The sequence below is a fragment of the Manacus vitellinus genome, unplaced genomic scaffold, assembly GCF_001715985.3.
Source record: "Manacus vitellinus isolate BGI_N305 unplaced genomic scaffold, ASM171598v3 scaffold_32_pilon, whole genome shotgun sequence".
Lineage (NCBI taxonomy): Eukaryota > Metazoa > Chordata > Aves > Passeriformes > Pipridae > Manacus > Manacus vitellinus.
The window spans coordinates 7721962-7730477 of record NW_021940460.1 but is presented as its reverse complement, the minus strand read 5'-3'; positions in this window follow the sequence as shown (position 1 = coordinate 7730477).

The following is an 8516-nucleotide window of genomic DNA, read 5'->3' as shown; positions in this document are numbered from 1 at the left end:
CAATCACCAAAGAAAAGGGTTGGCTGCACTGGTGGATCTTAGACCAACAAGGAATATGAAGATAAATGTAATTTAATAACTACTTACCTTTCCATCACAGGTTTCACGCTTTATATTGTGTTTGCCATCAAAATACAGAGCAGAGGTTGAACTTCACACCAGTGCTGTAGCATCCAGCAGCACTGAAAAATTCAGGACAGAAACTGGAAAAAAATCCACACAATTAAAGAAAATAAACTTTCCTCTAGCAAATAGAGAGTAAAGAAATTGTCACTGATTTCTTTTTTTTTTTTTTAAGCAAAGCTGGAAACTTCCCTGTGGAAGAGAATGCTTTCTGGGGATACAAAAGCAGAGCAAAAACACATGGGAAAAATAGGGACAAAATGATTCCTATGGATGTAGTGCAAATGGAAACACTCCCATTGACTAGCAATGCTTTGGGTCAGACAGACACAAAGGGGAGCTCTCAATTTATATTGAACAAAGTCATTTTTATGAAGTTGGGACATCTCAGGAGCAGAGTGTTTAAGGTTGACTAGGATGCTGAAGGAAAGTATCTGGGGTATATTTGACTCGATGGGGACACGCAGAAGGTTCCCTTTGCTCCCTTCAGATATCCCTTTGCCCTCCCACTAACACCTGTGCACTTTGGATCCCCCAGCACTCTGGTGTCACAGAGAAGGACCAATTCTCAGGATAGCACTAGCAGGGAAGCACATAATTCCTGTGATTCAAACCTCGGTGTCCACCTGGGACTGTGCTGAAAGAGCCTTGAGGTGAGCTCAAGGCTGCTGGCTCACAGCCCCCACGTCAGGCTGCTCCATCAGCACTGGCTGGATCCTAAACTTGCCCACACCAGTTTGGTTTCTTTATTATTTTGGGATGAGTATAGCTTCCCCCCTGCAGAGCCTGTTATAATCACTTAAATGAGGGCAAACTACCATGGAAAAGCACTTTTTCCCCCCAAAGCAGTGGATTTACATCAGGGTTTTTACACACGTTGTTTTCCTAGTGCTGAAACATGTGCCAACATCCACCTTCTGCTGCTTTACAGCACCTCAGGAAGACCAGAATTAACTTTCTGCAGTGGGTACACCTTATTAGAAAAAGATCTGCTTTTGTGATCATGGAAGCACTTTTTGCAGGCTGAGCCAAGGGAAATTGTGGTTTATCAAGTCAGACACGGACAGAGAAACCATTATTTCAGGTTCTGATGAATACATTGTTTGGGCAAGGTCTCTGTGAGACAGGTAGTAAGGCACTGTGAATATGGTGGATTTTGCATTACCCAGAGATTCATGGCTCTCCAAAGCAGCAAAGCCTTTGCCAAGGTCCAGTGGTTTATTCTGGCATTAACCAGTGCAACTGAACTTACTCCCAACACAACTTCTGCAAGTGGAGCCAAGGACAAGCTCAGCTCTGTTGTACCAAACGTGGTTAAATCCTGCTGGCAGTAAGAGCAGGATGAGCCCATTTCCAGACAGAGACACCAATCCTGCCCTCCAGCTGTGCTCTCGGAGCCCTCTTCTAAAACACAAGGCATCACACACCCTACCATGAAACACCAATGAACGTGCTGGCCTTGGGCAATAACCACCTGAGCGGGCACTGGGAAATCCTGCAGCTCCTGGGGCTCGGAGGATGATGAATCCACGGGTGAGAGAGGGTGCACAGTTATGTTCTGGAGTCTGTAAAGGAGCAAGGAATTCACACGACTATGGAGGTGAACACAGCCCAGAGCCCGCAGCCTGTGGAATCCATTCAAGAACTGGAGCGCAGTAACACCATGGCAGCAGGTCACTGGAGCACCGCTGGATGCTCAGATGTCAGACACAGATGAATCACCATTACTATTATTTTCCTGGATTCCGTTTTACTCCGGGGATTTGCCTCTCAGCGCTCACGTAGGAAGCAGCACCAGCCCCAATCTGCTGCTTTCAAGTGCGAGGGCTAATCTGGCTCTTTTGTTCGGAGGGAAACCGATTTAAACAGATCCCACGTTCTGAATGGCGGGGCAGTGGGAGACAGGAGCAGCCCCCTGGGGTGGCCACAGCCCGTGTCTCCGTGGCTTGGCAGGAGCCCACCGGCCTCGTACGTGCTGTTCCTTCTGTCGCTGCCGTCCCGGGGGAGCGGAGCTGCCGCTTCGGAGGCCGAGCTCTTCCTGCAGCCCCTGTGATCTCTCCTGAGTGAGGCCCCTGCGCAGCCTCAGCCTCGCCGAGGACTTCCCGAGCAGCCTCTGCCTTGACACCTCCAGTGCTCTTGGCCCGGCCACAAAGAGCTGGAGAGGAGCCCCACTAACACACATCTCTCCACACACACCCAAGGAGGGGCCCGGACAGCCGCGGGGACACGGCTACAGACACAAAGGAAAGCTCCTGAGTCAGTGACAGCCGAGATGTTCTTGCTGGCCCTGCACCCAGATTTGCCATCTCAGGCACTTCTGAGACAACAGCAACCTCAACAGCTTTTGTTCCTCTCTAAGCCCGTAAAGAACAAGCACTGAAGTGGGAGTGTCTCTGCTGCAAAGGGACACAGACATATCCTGGATATCAAAAATAGGGGGGGGGGAAAGGTGGATGCCAGACAAAAAGTTCATCTGTATTGCTGCTACAGGCACATCCCTCATATTGGCTTTGGCAGCCCTGGGAGTGCTGCAGCACTGAGCAGAACTGGCTCTTGGGCGGTGGAGGGCATTAGCCCAGCACTTGGTGGCTTTGCAAGCAAAGCATCTGCCAACCATCCCTTCCCAGGAAGAGGCAGCTCCATCCCAAAACCACCCATGAGAGGGGACACTGGGAAATCAGGAGGGGAGAGAGAGGCCGTTCCCAGGGCTTCCTGAGCAAGCCCTGGTGTGGAGCACAGGCTGTGGCACAGTCCTATGACATGGTGTGTGCCCTTCTATGCCCAGGGGGGCTCGGAGGGTCTCTCTCTCTCTCTCTCTCTCTCCAGACCTTGCCAGCACACCCTGAAAAAGCCTCAACACTCGTGTCTGCTCAGGAGACACTTGCAGTTACAACCTCCCTTCACTGCTTGTCCCCTCTGCAAGGACTGTGGGCTGAGGGAAGGACTAGTGGCAGAGGCGACAGCAGGGATTGGCAAGGTGAGGAGCTGTTCTAAGACCAGCCCCGAGTGCCAGGAACAGACCTCAACCACAACGTGCTGGAGGAGCTGCCGGCCTGGCAGAGCTGGCACAGCCTCGTGAGCCACATCCCCATTCCCACTCAAGTCTTCACTAGTACTTTTCAGTTGTTTTGCAGGGCAAGACACAGCCTGTCCTGAACCTGACTCCATGAAAGGGATTCCCAAGGCACAAATACAACCTCTCGACCACGAGCAGGTACAAAAACCCTCTTCAAAGTGGGGCTGCCCGTGATGGGCTGAGCTACACACAGTCTGCCCAAGGGAGGTGAAGGGAACAAACCTTTTTTGATAACTTGGTTATTCAAAGGCAGTGACACAAATACTCACCTCTGCCTGCTTGTTGCCCATGTGGCTGTGCTGAGCATTAGCACTTCAAAGGTTCCAGACGAGCTCTGAATGAAAAAGATGAATGGCCAAAGGTGAGGTTTGTAGCTCTATGGTTGTAGGAGTCTTGCTGGAGGAGGAGACTGTGAAAGGAAAGTAGAGAGTGAAATTCCAGGGAAAGCTATTTCCATACTGGAGATTTCAGTCGGTCTGCAAAACCCTTGGAAAACAAAACAGAAAAACTACAGTAAGATCATAAACTGCAGATGACCAAACTTGGATTTTCCATATCCCCAGGGTCATTGCCAGATAATAAGAGTATATTATCCTGGAATCTTAAACTGGTGTTTATATTATCTGCAAGAACTCATCTTTTAACAATGCAGGTGTGTGAATTCTTTATAAATGGTTTCATTAGAAAACAAAAAAGCCACCACAAGTTTGAAAAAAAACCCCAAACATAAATAGCGGTGGAATTAAAAAGGAAGGATTTGGGCTGAGGGGAGGCCAGGGTATGAGAACATAATTTTGAAGAAATTTTTCATTTACCTCTGTGTTTGATTTTATGTACTAACCAGCTTCTGTGATGAAAAGCCAAGTCCCTCTTCCAGCAGGATTTGTAAAGGAAAGCTGCTGCTCAAGCCCCACGGTGCTGAGCCCTCGCTGCAAGGTCTCCCAGCAAGTCCTGGGCCCAGTGTCTCCTTTACGTTGGTGAAGCTGGTCCAGCCGATTTCCCCCGAGAAATCAATAGCAAGTGTTGTGTTTCCAGGCCAACACCAGCAGGGGAAAGCCCCGGTGAAGCTGAACTGGCAGTGATGCCCTTTGCAATTCAAACAACCTGTGATCACCTCATCACTGGGTTCACAGCTGAGCTGCTTCCTGGGCAGAGCCTTCAGACAAGTTCATACCCTCAGAAAGCCAACCTGCTAAGTGCCCTCTCCACTCCCAATCAACACTCCACAGCAACCAGAAGTGATTCTGCTCCCTGCCAAACCCTGACAGCAGGGAAACGTGCTCTCACCCCGAGCCTTTAAAGCCACTCTGCTTTATGCAAAGATGTGACATTTGGAGCTCCAAATGACTGCAATGAGAGGACTTGGACTGCTGCAACCCAACTTCTCTGAATACAGAATTATGCTCAAATTAGAAAGAAAAGCAGGATTTAATTCAAATACCTCAGCCTGCTTTCTCTGTGCAAGATGAGATCAGGATTTATAAATATCTGTTATCACTATTACTGTGATTATCTGCAGCTGTCACAGGACAGCCACAGCATGGAGAGAAACCTGTGGTGTCCCAGGTCCCACCTAGAGCTCTGAAAACCACCCTTGACCTCTAACAGCCAGGCTCCTGTCACAGGCAGGGCCATGCACGTCACTTAGGGGTTAAAGAGCAGCTTAGCTGTGGTAAAGGGAAACTGCAGAATATACACAAAAAATTCAAATCAGCCAATGCAGAGGCAGGACCAGCCTTCCTGTCCACAGGCAGCTGCCAGCAAATACTGAATTTGCACTCAAAACCTGTTGGAACCCAAATATCACTATTACACAGCCCCTATTGTATAGCTGCAGCACAGAAACGAGATTTTTGTTTGGTCCAGGCTCCATAACTACTGGCAAAAATAAACCTAGTGCTGTTAAAGCCCAAGAACTTGGTTTTATGGTTTCCATCCTTGCAACACTCTGTCAGAAACCCTCCTAGGTCAGTCCCTTTGAAAGCAATGTCTAATCACAGCTGAAGGGAAGCCCCTGGCCTGCACTGTCCCATGGCATATTAATTATTATTAATATTACTAACCTCTCTGCAAGCTTCAGACAGAAGTCTCCCTTCCCAGAATGGCTCTCCAGGGCCCTGGCAGTGCAATTGCTCTCCAGGGCTGAACTGTGCAGAGATTGTTTTTAATGCTTTGCTATTCAGACCCGTTGGGCTGCCTGGACTGGAACACTTGAGCAAGAGGCCACGCTCACAGCTTTCCCTGTGACTGCCCTGGATGCAGTTTTAATCTGGGCAAGGAAAATAACAGATGTTTTATAACTGAAAAAAACAGAGTCATGGTTGCAGCCTTGCTTCCCAGGAGCTTGATCCTGTTGGGAGAACGTTGGGAATGTCGTGAGGAATCACTCACCTGGAGGAGTTCCTTCACCTCCCTGATTAGAGCATGGGAGTGGTTTGCTGGGAGAAAAAGGATGAGCTGACCAAGAAGACAAAAGTTACAGGACATCAAGGTGGAACAAGGGTTTGAACTGCTATATATTCTTTTTTTTAAGCCAAGAGAAGTGGTAACATGGACCTTTGCACAGAAGGTGTACAGCTGTCTGTGTGGAGCGGGTTAGGAAAAGCACTGGCTCCCACGTTAAGTCTCTTAATCCTGTTACTTTCTCTTTAACCAGCTTAAACTCTTGCTGTGTGGGCAAGGATGAAGTCTCAGTTATTGCTGTGTACTTAAGAAAGGGCAGCAGTTCACTTTCTGGATATATGAATAATGTTTACCCACATTGGCATTTTACAGCTTCATTTTCTCCCTGCTCTGCTCAACAAACCCAGTGATTGCCCCCATTACCTGACTCTCATCTTCCCTGGGTGACATTTAGTCCAGGGTCCTGCTCCCCACAGCTTGTGTCTGTAGTTTTCCAGCACTGAATTCTGAAATACTGTACCTGTGAGACTTCAGCCACCTGGTTCTGAACCTTTGCAGCCCATCAAGTTTCCATCTGGAAGACTCTTTATTCTACTCATACTGCTTATGCCTCTCTATCATCTATTATGGCTTCTCTCTTTCACCAGTCAGGAAGGGAATCATTCTTTCCATGCCAATCCACGTTCTCTAAGCATCAGGAGACACTTGGCACTAAAAGCACACTGAGCCACAAAGCAGCCCTGAATCTTGTCATCTCACCCCATCTAAAACCACCCACAAATCATCCCCGGAAAATACCGGCCTCAAACTTCATTTTCAGTCTCTTACTGAACCACTTGCAATCATATCCATGGATATGTCCACAGAGAATCCAGCTTTCCACAACAAATAAATCAAAGCATTAGGGGTGGATTCTTGAGACAGCAGAGGCTGAGAACATCATTTAATGCCCAGCACTAAAAATCCAGAGCTGAAACACAATACTTAGGTGGGGAAAGGCAAAGTAGTTTGGATTATGCAAACGAGGACTTTTTCCCATAAAGTTTCACCTCCACAGCTGGACACAAAGATCAAACCTGAGAGGCTTGAAGAGATTCAAATGACCACTTCTTTTATCAGCTTGTTTGCTTTGCTGACTCAGTGATTTGATTGCTCTGGTATTGCCCCCACCTTCCTGAGACAAAAGCAGCCTCTGTGAAAGTATTCTGGAATTTGATCTCAGCACCTCTGAAAGCTCTGTACAAAGACTGGATGGTGGCTGGGGCACAGCCTCCAGGGGACTGAGCTCCATGAAATCACTGGCATGAAATCCCGTGGGATTTTTCAGTCCCTGAGGTCTGCAGGAGCACAGGGATCCCTTTCTGTCCCTGTGCACATGCTGTGCTCACCCTCTGCACCCCGTGGGCTGTCCTGCTGCTGCTACCAGGTGGCTTGAGCTCTGTGACCTGTAACTCATCTGCCTCTTCACTTACTGGTGACTCATTTTTACACTTAACTCAAGTCACAAGTCCTTCCTTCCACTTTTTGACGACTCTTTCCTAATCCTCTAGTCCTTTAAGAGCCCCTAGTGCAGAGACACACGGGTCTCTTCTGTGCCCTTTCCTTCCTTTGCACTTGGATGATTTCCTACTGTCCCACCAGCACTACTTATTTCACAAACTGAGAGATCTCTTGCACTCCTTTATCCCCAAAACAATCTTCTGAGAGCCATCCAAATGCATCTAAATTAAAAAATGAAACATGTATTTATGAAAAGAAGATTCTGAGCAAAATTTTCTTTGCTACCAGTGCAGGAGAATCAGTGAACCACAGATATCTTAAAAACTCTCCTGGGAGTCCTTCTTCCCAGCAGACTGAGGAAGTATCTGTTTTCATAGACTCAAGAGAATCCCAAAATGGTTTGGGTTGGAAGGGACCTTTAAGATCATTCAGTTCCAACCCCATGTCCTGTGCAGGGACACCTTCCACTAGAGCAGGTTGCTCAGGGCCCTATTCAAACTGACCTTAACACTTCCAAGGATGGAAAATATCTTGGATTTTGTATTGTATGTAGATAACTGAAACATTACAATGAGCATCAGAAACAGAAAAAGATTTATTAGAAATATTACACAGATTTTTGCATCATACATTTTAATAATGTTAATATTTAAATATTAGCATGTCCAAATCTGGCAATGCCTAGTATGTACATTCTAATGTGCTCTTTGTATAAATTAGGTTACGATGTAACATCTGTACCCAATAGGGAAAGCTAAAACTGTCAGAGGTGATTATCCCACATGGCAAACTCAAGCCTGGACCAACAGTCAATAAAAACATTGTGTCCAGCACTGCCCAGAGGGACTTGGCACACGTGCAAGTCAAAAATGCAGAGACCATCAGCTAAGAAAAAAATGTTAATTGCAGTTCAGTGAGAAGCTGTTTCTACACCGCATCAGTGAGTGAGTGTAGATGGCACTGGAGTTGGTATAAACCAACAGCTGAGCATAGTACAAGTTATTGCTGGGTTTAAAAATGCCTTAATGCTCCATGCCCTGAGTCTTTTTAGGCAATAGCCCTCTTCTGACAGGAAAATGCATAATCTCATCCCATACAGACCCTGCCTGTGATCAGATGCACAAGGCTCAGCTTTGCCAACAGCTGGCCCTGTCAGATCCTTCCCGCTGGAATACCCGGTCCCCCAGCACAGCAGGATGAGGGAGGTATGAACAAACCAACAAGCCCAGGCTCACGAGGTCACTACCAAGGAAGGGGGAAAGTCAGGGAGGCAAAAAGGTAGATTTTGAAGAGTTGCAGGTCAGGAATCAAACAAGGAAGAACCAACTGTTCTGCCTGCGTGCACACATTCGGCCGGGCCAGAAAGCTCGCACGTAACTGAACACACAAAACAAGATAAATCACAGAGCAAACC